Raw genomic sequence first — 16,791 nt, 5'->3', positions numbered from 1 at the left:
GGTATCATACATTCGGATGTATGTGGTCCTTTTAAGACAATGACAAGGAATGGTGAAAGATACTTCATTACTTTTATCAACGATTATAGTCGTTATGGGTATGTGTACTTGTTAAGACACAAAGATGAAGCCTTTGTAATGTTCAAAGTTTTCCAAAATGAAGTACAAAATCAACTCGATAAAACCATCAAAGTACTTCGTTCGGATAGAGGAGGTGAATACCTAAGTGATGCTTTCCGAGATCATTTTAGGAGTTGTGGGATCATCCCACACCTTACTCCACCCAGAACACCACAACATAATGGTGTGTTCGAAAGAAGGAATCGAACTCTATTGGATATGGTTTGATCTATGATGGCTAGAAGCACATTGCCTTTATCATTTTGGGGTTTCGCTTTGTTCTCCGCGGCCCGTATTCTAAATATGGCCCCAACCAAGTAAGTGGACAAAACACCTTATGAAATATGGAATGGTAGGGTTCCATCATTATCATATTTGAAGGTATGGGGTTTTGAGGCTTATGTCAAGAACAACACCCAAAACAAACTTGAAAGTCGATCCACTAAGTGTATCTTTGTAGGATATCCCAAGGACTCTATGGGATATTATTTCTACAACCCAACCGAGCAAAAGGTGTTCGTTGCTCGAAAGGCCGAGTTCATGGAAACTAAGTTCCTTATGGAAGGTACTAGTAGAATGGTGGAACTCTAGGAGGATCGAGAACCACATGCCGATACACGTTTGGTTGATACTAGCAATCAACAAGAGGTTGTTGATAATGATCAAGTAGTTGATCAAGACACATAAAACGTTCACAAATCCGGTAGGATTAGTCATCCACCCGAAAGATATGGATTTTTCATGGATGGGTGCTATGTGGTAGATTCGTATGAACCCACCACATACCGTGATGCAATGTCACAATCCAACTGTAACAAATGGCTTGAAGCCATGAACGTTGAGATGCAATCCATGCATAACAACCAAGTATGGATTTGGTTGTACCACCTCTTAATTCCAATCCGGATGGAAGTAAGTGGGTTTTCAAGAAGAAAACCGATATGCATGGAAACTTGGATACTTATAAAGCTAGACTTGTAGAAAAAGGTTTCACTCAAACTCAAGGGGTTGACTATGATGAAACTTTTTCTCCCATAGCAATGCTAAAGTCTATTAGGATATTGTTTGCCATAGCCGCACATTATGACTATGAGATATGACAAATGGATGTCAAAACCGCTTTCCTAAATGGGCATCTTGAGGAAGAAGTCTATATGGTTCAACCCGAAGGTTTTATCGATCCACAACATCCTAACAAAGTATGCAAGTTACATAAATCAATCTATGGATTGAAACAAGCATCTAGAAGTTGGAATCACCGATTTGATGAAAAAGTTAAGAAATTTGGATTCATCAAGAATGGTGATGAAGCTTGTGTGTATAAGAAAGCTAGGGGGAGCATCATTACCTTCTTAGTATTTTATGTTGATGACGTACTACTATTTGGGAATGACATTCCAACCATGGAAGGGGTAAAAGCATGGCTTGGAAGTTGTTTTTCTATCAAGGATCTTGGTGAAGCCGCGTATATTTTGGGAATAAAGATCTATAGGGATAGATCAAGGCGGTTGATAGGTTTAAACCAAAGTGCATACGTCGACAAAATCTTGAAGAGGTTCAAGATGGAGAACTCTAAGAAAGCTTTGGTACCTATTCAAAGAGGAACGATATTGAATGTGTCTAAATGTCCAAGCTTGAAGGAAGAGCAAGATAAAATGAATGGAATCCCATAAACATCGGCTATTGGATCCATCATGTATGCAATGGTATGCACTAGACCGGATTTGTCATGCGCTTTAAGCATGACAAGTAGATTCCAACATAATCCGGGAAGCAGCCATTGGATGGCGGTCAAGAGTATATTGAAATACGTTAGAAGGACTAAGGACATGTTTCTAATATACGGTTCGGGTGAGGAGGAACTCGTTGTAAAGGGTTACACGGATGCAAGTTTCCAAACCGATCGAGATGATTCTCGATCACAATCGAGATATGTTTTCGTTATGAATGGTGGGGCAATCTCTTGGAAGAGCTCAAAACAAGATGTGGTAGCTTTGTCCACCACAGAATCGGAATACATTCCCGCCTCATTGGCAGCTCAAGAAGCAGCGTGGATTTGGAAGTTCATTGCCGACCTAGGGGTGGTCCGTACCATTCAGGACCCTCTAGAAATCTTTTGTGACAACGAGGGTGCGATTGCTCAAATCAAGGAACCTCTTGCTCATCAAAAGACGAGGCACATTGAGCGGAGGTTAAACTACATAAGGGATGAAGTTGAGAAAGGAAATATATGTATTCGCAAAGTTCACACCGATCAAAACATTGCGGATCCACTCATGAAGCTCCTTGAAAGGCCAAAGCATGAAGGTCACACTTGTGCCTTAGGACTTCGATATTCTAGTGATTGGATATGATCGAATCTTGTATTTGGATATCGGAACAATTGTAATTTGACTCATCATATGATTATGGTTTATGATTATGATATTTTGAGTTATGTTCCATTATAGCATGTTTAATCCATGAATAAGTTAATTATTCTAAATGTCCGTAGTCGTTCATATTTGTAGAAACAAATATGAAGGTAAGACTATTATGAACTAGCATTGGTGGATGTTCATGGGATATGAATATAGAGCAAGGGTTGCTGCCAAGGTTTATAGATATTTATGGGATATAAATATTGGACTGACCCGCTCTTAAATGTTACTACATGGAATCTTTGTGATTGACCATAAGTAAATTTGAGTAAAGGCGAATATCATAGTATCCTCCGAGCTGAGATACATATTGGGTCTTGATATTCACCGAATAATGTACCTTGACTTAGTTCTTCGCTGCTTTGAAACATGACAGTACATAAGTCTAAGATCAGGTATAGTACAAGGTGATTGTGAGAGACGTATGTAGTCAAGAGAAGATTTGTCCCTCTTATTTGTTGAGAGTAAGATGTCTAAGGCCCGCTAAGTTAAATCAACAGAGAATGATCACTCTGTGTCTCTGGATATAACATGACATCTGAGACAAAAGGATAAATGATAGATTCACCTAAATCATTTCAAGTAAGGGACTTGAAGGGGATGATGTTATTGAATGGCACTTCGTCATGCGTATTAGGGGTAGTAAATCGTAGTTAGGCGGTATTTGCTACTTGCATCAATCTTCTATGTATCTTGTGCAAGTGGGAGATTGTAATTGATGTTGCTAGTACGTTATGATCCAAGTCGGGTCATACCCAATAACAAGCTAGACAAACACCAATTATATTTGTTTATATATGATATGATCATACGTAAATAAATATTGACACTTATGTTATTTGGAAAAGGGTTTCTAAATACAATGTACTTGTGAAACGAATAAATCATATGGATGATTTATATTTTGAGAGAGAACATTCCATAGTGTTACTTAAGATGATTAAATAACAATATGTGAAAATGGTTACCTAGCATGTTGTCTATATATTGTGTTACACTTATAAGTAATAAGTTTTATAACACAAATATATAAATGAAAGGTTTAAAAATAATAATAATAATAATAATAATAATAATAACAACAACAAGGAAGGAATCTCTTTCTCTCTTATTATTTTATTGTTATTTCAAATGTTAGTGGAGACATGCAAGGTTTCTAATTGATGCCATGGGTGGTGCCAAAAGATACACACTTACTTCCTCTTTCACTCTCATTTTTTGCAAGTAACAAAAATATTTTGTACTCTCTCTCTTTTCTCTCTAATTTTCAACCAAGAGGAGGAGGCAAGGGAGGAAGAAAATTTTTGAGTGCAAATCCTAGCTACAAGTTGTTTGCTTGAAGGCTTGAAGGGTATACAAGCTTTAGGAACTCCTATCTTGAAGTTCTAGCCTACCATTCATCATACCTTTCACATTTTCTTGGTTTTGAAAGGTAGTCTTAACATGCATGGACTTATAGTGACATGCATGTGTATGATAGTATGTATTTCGTATTTGGATCCGGGTTGGGTTTTGCATGTATAAAATTGGTTTTATACACAATAAACTAACAAGATTTAAAACATTTATCCGCTGCGTTTTTGGTAAAAGTAAGGTTTTATCACTTTGATAATCTTGTTAAAACCCAACAGCGGCGGCACCGGCAGGCGGCGGCGGTGGCTGGACAGGCATTGGTGGTTGGGCAGCGGTGGTGGTGTAGGTCGGCCGGCGGCTGGATGGAGGAAGGATGATATGGACTTGTTATGATTAGTAGTCAGGTTATTAAAACATCATAGAGTAAAGTGCCATTTTCGTCCCTATGATTTGGCAAATGATACGAATTTAGTCCAAAAAGTTTATTTTTTGAATCTACACCATCCACGTTTCATAATTCTCGCCAATTGCATCCAAATCACTAACCCCGTTAATTTTAATCAGTTAAGTCAGGGCTAAATATGTCTTTTCATTTTTTTCTTTATTTTATTCAATATTTAAGTTATACAAAAGCACTTTCCTCATTTATTTATTATATATATATATATATATATATATATGGCATCATCATCATCATCCAACTTCTTCAACAAAATGAATTCAATTTATTGAAAATTGATCAAAATGTATACCGTCAGTTTGCTTTCAAGACTTCTTCATACAATTTTTTATCTATGTTTAGAAATCCACCACAACCTGTTTCTGTGAATGAATTCATCAAAATATTTTTTGAAGAATGAAGCTTTCCTTTTCAATCTGTTCTAGCGCCGATTCCAATCCCGAATCAAACCCAGACCCGCTCGATGATGTTCGGTCAATTTGTACATAGTTCGTGTGTTTCCTTTACTTGTTTTAGTTGTTTATTTCATGAACTTTGGTACTTCATACGTGTTTGTTATATTTCAGGTCATAGGTGATTAAAACAACTAATATGGACCTGTACGAGCACAGAGTGAAGACCTGGGATGATGTGTGATAGCATATGGTCAAAACCTGAGGATTTGGGTAAAATTTGATTTCAGAGTATCATATGCTGAAAACAGAGTATCATATGTTGAGCATAAGATGAGCGTACATCAGAAGTTTTAAAATGATGGTTTGTTGATTTAGAGTATCATACTCTAAAGTTAGAGTACCATTTGCTGAAACTAAAGTACCATATGCTAGACCAAATAAAACCACGTGATTGCAAATCTAAAACCATACATAAGGAAAAAGTTAGGGTTTGAGATGGGAGATCTTTGGATTCAGTTCCAGGCAGTTTCTAGAGCAGCATGAGGAGAAAACCTTCATTCCTATTCATCTCAAGGCCATAGATATGATCCAAATCATCAGAATCGAAGACCGAGAGATGCCGAGACGCGACTAGACCCTTCGAGTCATACCCGGGATGTATAGTTTTTAATCTTCCAGTTTCTTTCTCATGTACTAGAACAACTAATTGTAATTTTTTTGATGTTAATCTATGAGTATTGATGTTTAGTATGTCCGTGCATTCAGTCGGTTTAAGTTTTTGTCGATCAGAACGATTAGTTTGTCGGTTGCTATAATAATTGCTCGTAGGATTTTTTTGATCTGTTAATTACAAGAAAGCATACGTTTGCCCTTAGTTGAGTCACACTGGCAGGGACCGTTAGATAACCAGTGTTGTGTGTTAGCGAGCGTGGATGCCTAAGGGTTAACCGGTTAGTCAATCTGTAGTTGACACAAGATAGTTTATCGGTTATGTGCATGAGTTTGCTGTTAGTTTGCTTAGTTGAATTCCCGGGTGTGATTTGCTTTGTTTGATTGATTGAATACTTGATTAATTGTTCGTTTTTTATAAAACTAAATCATTTTCTAGTGTGATCAGCACTTTTATATAGTTCAATAATGATAGGAATCGATTTCACTTCACACTGACCACATACTCCTCGTGGTTCGACACCCTACTTACCCTGACTAGCTTAAGGTAATTAGGACACTGATTTAATTGTTTTTGACTAGATAGTGACAATCTTGCATCACTCGACTGACTCGATGTTTGAACAAAAGCGTCGTCGCCAATGCCGGCGGGAAGCTGATAACCTCGTATCACAAATATCATCTCTTGAGTTGGACTCTAGCGGCCATCGTATCTCCGGACACATATTTTTCCAATTATTCGGGGGTTCATTTTACCGTAGATCGGTGGTGGTGGAGTAGTTGCCGGAAAAACTTTAACATCTTCGAGCCGGTGGTCTTCTTCATTGCGCAAAGATGACAAAGCCAACAGGAGCTCCAGGTGTGACATTTGTGGTGGTCGGTGGTGGTTGTAAGCGAAGTGATGGTGGTTCACAGTGGTCGGAAGGCAGCTGTCATAGCGGGTGCCTAGGTTTGGATGGAGGGGGGTGGGGTATGTGGTGGGCTGGTGGGGTAGTTAGGGTTTGGTATTTATTAATATTATTAAATATTAATATTATTATTATTATTATTATTATTATTATTATGTAAACAGTAAAAGAAAATGTAGAACGTAAAAATACAAATACACCCGTGACTTAACGAAGAAATTAAACGAAGTTAACAATTTGGACGTAATTGACAAGAAGAGGGAAACCTCAATGGTCCAGCCATAAAAAATAAAACTTTTGAACTAAAGTCGCATAATTGACCAAACCTCAAGAATGATTTTGGCACTTTACTCAACATCATATATTTATATAGCCTCCTATTAGGTTTAACTAATCTCATTAGTTATAAACCTAATGGGCCAACAAGTCCAATTCTTACTTCAAAGCCCGCTCCATGTAATTTTTATGTCGTTAAAGTGTCTAACCCAGTTAACTAACTTAAGCGGGTTAATGGTTCGTTACCTCACGGTGTAACTCTCACGGGTCATAACCTGTAACTCTCACGGGTCATAACCCGGTTGGCCGTATTGACTTACCCAAACCGGTTCATAATTCCAACAGCATTGGCGCTGCTTGGCATGGTTCACGCCACGCCACAACGCGAGGGTGTTTTTAATGTTTCACGAAAATTACCGCAAGAGAAGGGACAATGACCAAAGCGGCGCCGATGGTGGCTTCATGTTTTCAAGTGAAGTGGATGTGTTAATAAACAGTTTTACACCCCCACGCCGCAATATACGTTTATGATATGGTTCACAAAAGTTAACGGTTTTACACCTCTTGCCGCAACGCAGGGGGGTGTCAATGCTAGTTTATACTACTAAGCGAAAAAACAGGGTTAACCGAGGACACCCGGGGTTCCTCTAATCCTACGCCCCTAATATGAAACGCTTTTTTTTTCTTTTTTTAAAAAGATGTTAACTTATATCATGTTAAAATGAATTCAAACCTGTCACACCCCAACCTAAGGCGGAAATGTCGGGGCGTGAGCCGATTGTTCACAACTCGAAGATACTATCATGAATATAAATAACCATATCTATTTAATTATTTTATTTCAGAAGGTACACACAATTTTACAAATATTACAAAACAATTCAAATAAGTAAATAGAATTCAAGATAAACTTAAATAATGATTGTCTTCATTAAATCCTAAATTCTGGTCTAGATGTCCTTTTCACGTTAAACTTTAATTCAAAAGCAACCTGCATATGCATAGAAAATAATAGTGTTTGTCAACAACACATGTTGAGTGAGATGATCACCAATTTTGATACTAACAATAATATGTATATAATATATGATAAATGTTAAATGCGCAAACAAACATATGTGGGTAGTAATCAATCAAAGTATCAAACTATAACAAACCATAGACATGCTAGTGTGCCATTAAACCGTTGCCATGCGAACAGGCATCGGTTACAATGACTGACCGAGGTTGTCGGTTTACCATCGCCAAGCGAATCGGGCTCAGGTTACTACGACATTGTATGATCATACTTTAAATGAGAATATGTTGGACCTCTCCGAATGCGATAAAGTAAACAATTAAGCAAGTAGCAATTAGCATTTAATTGAAATACACACAATAATTATATTTGCGAGTTTGTGTATATATATGATATAAAAATATAATAAGACACATATGTCCTAAAAACTTTTTAAAAACAATAAAATAGAGGGCAATGATCAAACCCACCTTAAGCCGAAGGCAAGTGTATAATGATAACGATAAACGAGTTAATAATTAAGCGAGTTGTCCAATAACGCGTCGAACGAAACAAACTAACTGAACCTGAAACTTTGAGATGTGAAAATATAAGTAAAAACGAACTCGTTTCCACTGGAATCATAAGAGAAGTATAGTTTGAAAACCCTCTTGAGTTGAGAAAACCCGTGAAAACCCTATGTAACATCGTTTTCTTTTTTTTATTATTACATGTAATATATGTTGTTACATTTAAAAAATGTTTTGCTATTTTTTTACATTTTTTTAGTAATTTTTATATATGTTTTCAGGAGAGAGAAAATATAAATAAAATTTTACATTTTTTATTAACTGTAATTGTGGACCACAAGATTTAATCTTTAATTAAAAACATGTGGTTAAGAATGAGTTTCTAGAGTTTTCACAACTCAAGTGGGTTTTTATTCTAACATAACCCATGATAATAATACCCCAAATATAATCTACCTATACTATTAAAGTAATAGACTTTTTGGATAATTGTCATATTTCTACTAGTTCATTACTATAGTTTCCATACATACTAAAGCTTCTTAAGTTTTCCTGGTAATTAAATAATTCAAAATTAAATAATATTATTCTATTGTCATCCCATTTAAGTCGTATATTAATGTTAATGATTGTGATATCTACATCACTAATTGTAAGTTATTAGATGGACTCTTTTGCTTTAAAAAATCAATGTATTAAAATATCGGTTTGACATTTCCAAATATTTTTATATCTATTTAAGAAATCCAATAATTTTTCAACTTTCACTTAGTATGGCTTAAATATCTAAACAATTTTCTTTACAAATAATATATTTGCGCAGAATATAGCTACAACTTTTATGGATAGAATGAAAAAATGTTGTTAATACTTTTCATATTAATCAAACTTTTGCAAAATATACTTTTTTTACCTCCCATATATGTTTGCGGTAACACATCGCTCATTTTCAATCCATCTCATCAACTATTGCAAATGTGATTGTAAATATCTTGTATTCATCTATATTACTAATAATATAAGAATATATGAATATACTATTAGTATAAATACACATGTCAACATATGGCTTAGACATTATGAGTTTAATTAATTTTCTCATTTTTACATACTATATGCTTACATATAATGTATATATTTATGTATTTGTGTATGTTTAGATGTTTATGACAAGTTTGTTGATGATGGAAATAAAGCCTGGTTCCTTTTAGTTGTTGGCAACACAGACTGTTAGTGTTGTATGACATGTAAGATATTAGTAGATATGACATGTATATAATATTGTGACTAGAAGGGTTGATCAGAAGGTAAACACCATATTCCCTGTAATAAAATATTTATATTTATTTTTGTTTAGCTAACTCGATAATATTAGTGTCTTTATGCAGCTTATTGTTGTTCAAATAATTGACTTCATCTCTCTGAATCTAATATTGTATTTAGGTAAACATCGAATTCGATCATCAATTATCATTTATTTCTCAATAATTGTTATGCTGTTTTACATTTTTGATTTTACAGAGTGAGCAGATATAATTACATTTAAGATGGTATGAATATTAATCAACTGTATTTAGTTGATTTGTGTTTATTAAAATTTGATCTTTTCACCTGAAAAAGTGTATTCATCAGACATTTTCCAAACACCAAGTTTGATTAAAAATCTATCATATTCCAATTTAAGTAATTTATTCTTAAAATTGGCTCTTAAAATGTGAAGCTGTAATTTGAAGTTCAACATAGAGACAGTTGCAAGACAATTTATTCCATAGAAACATTGATTAGTTTCTATTATATCAACTTATGCTAAAATATATTGTTAATTGCAAATCACAAAATTTTACTATCATCCACTCTATGCACATGAGTTTGACCAATGTCTAATATTAGTTCGTATTTCATATCGGTGGGAAAGATAATTTAACATTTATTTATTTACTGGATTCTTGAACATGTAGCGGTCTATTTGTTGGTGAATATGTGCAAATATGTTTCCATCAACCCGTATGTACACAGATGCATATTTGATTTATATGTTTAACCAACAAGCTACGAGAGTAATTTTCCGTAATACCATACCCATGTCTTAAATTTATTATTTAAAATTTTCGTATTGATATGGGCCTAAACGAGCTCTAGACTTTAGCTTCAAATATCGAGCGACCAGGTTAGCGAATTTAGACGACTCTAACAGAGCTCTTTACCTATATACGTTTGGTTTATTTTACATTTATATGATATTATAATTTATAAAGTTTTGATAACAACTGTTTTTGTATTTGATTTTGACCAATAATTATATCTTAAATAAAACTTTAATTATATAAATTCTTTTACCAAAATTTAGACTTTCTATATATGTAAAGATATAGATCCGCTAAATTTAAGTTTTTTCAAATCATTTTGAAACTATTAATATGTTTTTTCATGCATATTAGTCAACTTCATGTTCATATTGTCTTCATGTTCATATTGTTTTGTTTAAGATTATTATCATGTTCATATTCTTAAATGCCAAAATGAAACCATCAACTCATGATGCAAAACTTAAAATTATCGTTAATATTTCGAGTTTTGTATTCTTTATGGTTTATAAGCAATGCGATGTTTACTAAAATAATTGAAAAATGGATAACTTTGTAGAATAGTAACTGAGTTTAAAAATGTTTCAATTAGGTCACTTAAGTTCAAAAAGTATTATGATCAAATCACTCAACGCTCATACTTTATTAAATTAAATGTTTTAAGCTGTTTTTTTAGCATGCTTTGTTTTGATTTCAATGAGTAAATCTTTTCATCTTTTTTTTTTTTTGTTATTGACGTGGAGTGGTGACGTTATTTTATTTTTTATTTTTGATTTTAATATAATTAACGTTTTATTTAATTTTTAAAATAATTACATATATTGCAAATCCCAACCGTTACATCTTCTCCTCCATTGCTTTCTTGGCGCACAAAAAATCCGATGATGCTGGATTTAAAGGTTTAGTAACCCAATTTGAAAAAATATTGTATGAGTGACATAATTTGAACAATTTGGAAACTTGGTTACTATTCTGTAGCATATTTTATTTTTTTAAAAATAAATTTTTAAAAAATTAGGCGCTTTACCTTTCCATAATTTTTAACACATAATTGTTTCAAACACTTTTTTTAAACAATTTATATATTTTACTTTTTATCAAAATCAAGTATTTATTTTGTATTAATTATATTTACTTAGGTCTTGACCATTCCTTAAATAGTTACTTAAGTTGTTTGTATTTCATTTTTGTTTTAAGATAAGTAGTTAGTGAGTAACATTCATTCATTTTTATATTTCCTCTCTAAATACTTAGGTAGCATTTGTTATGTAGGAATGACAGTAAGAATGGAATGATTCATTGTTTGGGAATGAAAAAGGGGGTGTTTGGTTGCTCAATGGAATGGAATCATCCATTACACATGGAATCTCATTCCATCAAAACCATTCCTTCTCACCCCCATTCTTTTTTTTCATTCCATTCCTTCTTCACCCTATCTTCTTAACAACACCACCACCTAACAACAATCATCACCACTACCATCGGCACCATCAACACCTCCGCCGCCACCACAACCACCTTACCACCAGCATTACCACCACCACCGCCACCGCCGCTGCCAACAACGTTTTCGTAACCACCGTAACCTGACCATCACCGCCACCACCACTGTCGTTGCCTGCCCACTACCATTGTACCATTGCCATCACTACCAGTGCTACCACCGCCTGACCATCTCCACCCCTGCCGCTTGACCGCCACCACCATCGCCATTTTCGTCACCGGAGCTACCACCGTCGCTATTGTATTCTCTTTTTTTTTTGGTAAAAAGTATTTTGAGATAGGAGTGCTTTTATTATTTCTATTTCATTCCTATAATTTTTTTTTGAATACCAAACAACAAAAGTAATAATTTATTTCATTCCTATGGGTTAACCAAACAAGACAAATGGTAAAGATCCATTTCATTCCCTTATCCATTCCATTCCTTATCCCATTCAATTCCCCCTTCATTCCATTACCGCCAACCAAACATACCCTTACTTTGCAAAATTTGGCATGTAAAGATAGTTTTATTTGCTTTGTTTATTCTTGCAGGTTGCGACATAGGTTGCTGAGCATAGACTGTTTGTTCTTTTTTAATTCAATTCAGTATTGTATTTTAATATATGATAATCAGGTGAATTTTAGTAACGATTTGGTAAATCGTGCATGTAACCAAATCTAAATAATTACTTTGCAAATTTTAACATGTAAAGAATGTTTATTTGCTTAGTTTATTCTTACTCTTTAAGTTTATTGAGTGATCATAAAAAGAACATAAAAATGATGGCTAGTCAGTTCTTTTATTTATGTCGAGACATTGGTTTAATGTTTACTTTTGTTTAGCATGATACGTTAATATGAACACTTGAACTAATCATGTTTATGGTTAGGTTGCATCGCACGATTAATGACATAACTTTTCATCTATGGTCAATTTTTTTATTTCGACATATTTATGTAAAATAATCCGTTACATTTCTTCAAATATAAATGTATATGTGTGTTTAATTGACTATTTTTATATTTTCACCCGTGTAGTACATGGATCAATACCCTAGTCCATATATATAGGACAAGTCAGATTAGATTTGACTTAGACGAACCCGGTGTGAAACGCAGACCAGCTAGTAGTTTAAATTTAATGTATGTTATTAAACAAATTACTTAATGGAAGAAGCCGTACGCTTATGTTAACGAGGAGAGAGAGCTCAAGGAAACGACACATAGTGAAGGGTCTATAGCCGACTCCTTACCTTGTAAGAAATTTCCTTTGGTAAAACGAAAAATATTTAAAATGGTCAGCGTCTAACTTATTATAACTTAATGCACAAGTATCATGTAAATCATATTATATTTGGTATTAGAAAGATAACTTTGTTATCAAAAGAAATTAAAAATATAAAATAAAAATTGCTTTTAATCTTTTTAAAAAACTGCTAGTAATTGTCACAAAAGAAAATTAAAAGATAACTTTATCCCCTATCTTTTTATTTTATATGCAATTGAAAAATATCTTTATAGATTTTGTTTCATAATATGTTTGTTTTTGTTTATTTAGTTAAGTTATTTACTTTATTATTTTTATATATTTGTAACAATTTATTTAGTTATTTTAGGGGTGTAAGCGAGCATAGTCTAACCCGAGCCCACCTAAGCTTGATCACAACTCATTTAATTTAAGAGTGATCGAGTTTGACTTGCAAGCTCACCCAAATGTTTGTTTATCGGGTATCCGCAAGGGTAAATGGGTAAAGCATTCGTTTACTAGAGGTTTGTAAGGACAAAGCATAAGTTCATAAAGAAATCATCAATTCTAAACGCGTACACACGTATGAACGTGTGAAATGACATGAGAAGATGTGCACATTAAGTGGATCCCTTTTCAGGGTTGTATGTGTAACCCTAAATAAATTATTATCATTTGAACTTACGCAATATTATTCGCATCTATCAAAGAGTGCACTTAATACATATATAAGCTAAGAGCATTCTCAATGGATTCTTTAAATTATGTGAGAGAGTTCTCTATTTTTTTAGAGATGGTTAAAAATGGTTGTGAAAGGAGGAGAGAGAAAATGTTGATGTTCATGGTTAAATTTGGAAAATCACACTGCTCAATAATTTTTTAATGTTTTTGAAAGTGGTTGTCAGTAAATGAGAGAGAAAAGGTAATGATAAAAGTATAAAAAAATACTATTTAATTAAAAATGAGAGAGAAAAGATGGTGCTTTTAATGTAATTATATATATGAAGATGGAGAATGAATTGAGAATGCTCTAAAGGCCAAAAGTCGATTTCTCGCTCAATTAATGCATAGGAAATAAAGCGTAAACTACTTTCCTATTTCCTTTTTATCTATATCTATTGGTGCAATGCGCATTGATTTGATGGATAATGCGGCTAAGATTATTACATGGAAAATAGAATTCATGAAACTTTTATTATTTGAGCTTAAAGCATAGCAAATGTAGAAACCAAACGAATATGATCAAACCCGGTTATACTACATATATAAAAAGATCGATAAATGCTATGCACATAAGGTGCGAGGCCGATCCAGTCGAATTGTGGTTGTGAACCGAACTTCTGATATTTGATCATTAGGTTTATCACAAGTATTTTTAAATTGAAAATAAGTTGGTTCATACAAAAGAGGTTTTGCTTATTAAGAATGAGATGAACAAATTTCAATGAACTATAAAAAATGAAAGTGTTTTCACATTTATACATCGTAATCAATTCCCTTGATTTCTTAGCGTTTAAAACCTTGTTTATATGATTAAACTCAACTTTGGACATGCTATAAGAGGTGCGTATCCTCGAAGTTCTCTTCTGTGGGGTTGGAAAAAGTTTAAGGAGAAGTTGTCCAGATGGATTCCATAAAGATGGGCGTGTGTTGAACACTAAGGCCTCTTCACTCGACGTAATCAGGATTTCTACTCAAACCCAACTAGGCCCTGAGGACACCTTATGCTCGGATGGCACAATCCAGCATTTTTTATAAAGTCTTACAATGGATGTGAGCTAAAGTCTCTAGACAACGTTGTTGTTTCTTTCATCTTGGTTGTTCGAGCAAATACTTAAAAAGAAGACTACAAACTTAGATACTCTTGAGTGAATTCATTAGATCAAGAGAAGAGCTGACTTGTAAGGGACCTCAACCTTTATAAAGACGTCTCTGGTGATCAACATCCTGTTTAGTGAGACATTGTAGCGGTGATATATACCGGATTAAAGAGACGTTTATAGTGAAGACAACATTTGATTGAGGATCAAGAAGTGGTCATACACTAGGGTGGTTAATCTTCTTCCGAACCACTGTACATTATGGTGTTTGTTTAGTCTTGATTTGATTGATAATCAAAAAGAATTCTTCAGTTACTACTTGTATTTTAAAAACCATCTTTTCACCCTACTCCAGATCTCTATATGTTAATTCAAAATGGATTAATATAAAAATTGTTTTGCTAAATTAAATATCTTGAATCCATGAGGCATCTGTAAAGTGAACACGCGGTGATATACCACTAATGAAGATCTTAATAAAATGAAACTGCAATACAAAATCAAGCTAAGTACACGTTATGTTTTTGTAATGACTCCATGAAATTAGATTAAAATTTGCTATTATATGGAGATATGTTAGGAACAGGAATAAATGGAGGGGTTCTTTTTGAATTTTATAACTTGATTTTACAAGAAGTTAAGGAATACTTGCAAGGTAAAGAAGAGAAATAAGACGACCACACGCAGATAATCATATCCGTCAAAACAAGCAAGAAAACACAATTCAAAAGGGAATATTTCATTAGACCTTCTAACAACACCAGTCCACCAAAAGTTAGCAAATGTTAGTTAGGAGATATGACTACAGAAATAATAAACCAAACAGTTAGGGCCATAATCTCTAATCCCCCTTTACATGCAATGCAGTCTGCTTCTTTCCCGCCTTACAGGAATCCTGCTTCCGCTCCGGCTGCGTGACCAGCTCCTGCTCCGACTGTAACTCCTGCAGCTTCTACCCCGGCTCCTGCTACGGCTTAAACTCCTGCTCCTGCTCCGTCTTACAGCCCTGCGTGTGCGGCTTCTACCCCGCCTGGGACTAGGGCTCCGGCTCCTACTCCTTCCACGCCTTACAGGTGTCCGGCTCCGGCTGCGTGACCAGCTACGGCTCCGGCTTCGGCTACAGCTTCTTCCCCTGCGACGATCACCATCTCTTCTGTTATCAAATTGCCCTCTGCCAAAAGAATCCTTCAATCTATCATTTCTATTCCGACCACTATCTGGTCCACCAGATCCAACACCACAACCACCTAACCTGTCATTCCTCCAGCAACCTCTACCTCGAAAGCCACCACCACGTGTCGCAATCTCTCTCACATTGTGTGGCACAGGCTGATTGGCTGCTCCATCAACTTTAGTAAGATCAGTGGAGGCATGTTTACAATCCTGTTCAGAAATAAAAGCTTCATTAGCTGTACATATGAGAAAAGAAACTTAAGAGATATGAATATGCATATATAAATATGTATAATGTACAAGGTGGCTAGCGGTGTGTGTTACCTGTGTACTAGACTTGTTTGCAGCAAGTTCATTTGCATTGTCAATGTGGACCTGAACAGGATTGACCAGAAGATCACTAGCTATATTCCTCACCTCTCTGCGCCAGGTGGCAGCATACATTAGGGTTTGCTTTCGAGGGGGTATCTCATTAACAATCTTCCTGATTTGAGGTTCAAATCCCATATCAAGCATCTTATCAGTCTCATCGAGCACAAGAAGAGATACTTGACCAAAGTCAAGCTTCCTCAATTCAATAGCCTCATTAAGTCGACCCGGAGTTGCTACAACTATATCCGCTCCTCGTTCTAGATCCTTCAGCTGCGGGCCCTTAGGACCCTCACTATACAAACACTAAACCATATTCACACACACATTAGCAATACTAGATGCAAAAAATACACACACACACACACACACACATATATATATGGGAACTAAAGACTCACTAAGCAAGAGATCTTGACAGGTCGGCCAAATTTAATGGCCTCATGTTGTATTTGAAGAGCAAGTTCTCTTGTGGGAGATAAAACA

The 16,791-nt window shown here is 34.7% G+C and overlaps 1 protein-coding gene across 2 annotated transcripts in view; it reads right to left on the bottom strand.

Annotated features, from left to right (window-relative positions):
- LOC143568361 (DEAD-box ATP-dependent RNA helicase 14-like) overlaps positions 1-16,791 on the bottom strand; it is a 49,508-nt gene that overhangs the window by 32,017 nt on the left and 700 nt on the right. The gene's annotated exons all lie outside the window — the stretch shown is intronic.

This window comes from Bidens hawaiensis, unplaced genomic scaffold (genome assembly GCF_021521415.1).
Source record: "Bidens hawaiensis isolate Kalapana, Puna unplaced genomic scaffold, B.hawaiensis_p1.1 tig00023981_1, whole genome shotgun sequence".
NCBI lineage: Eukaryota > Viridiplantae > Streptophyta > Magnoliopsida > Asterales > Asteraceae > Bidens > Bidens hawaiensis.
This window is presented reverse-complemented; position numbering and strand designations above follow the sequence as displayed.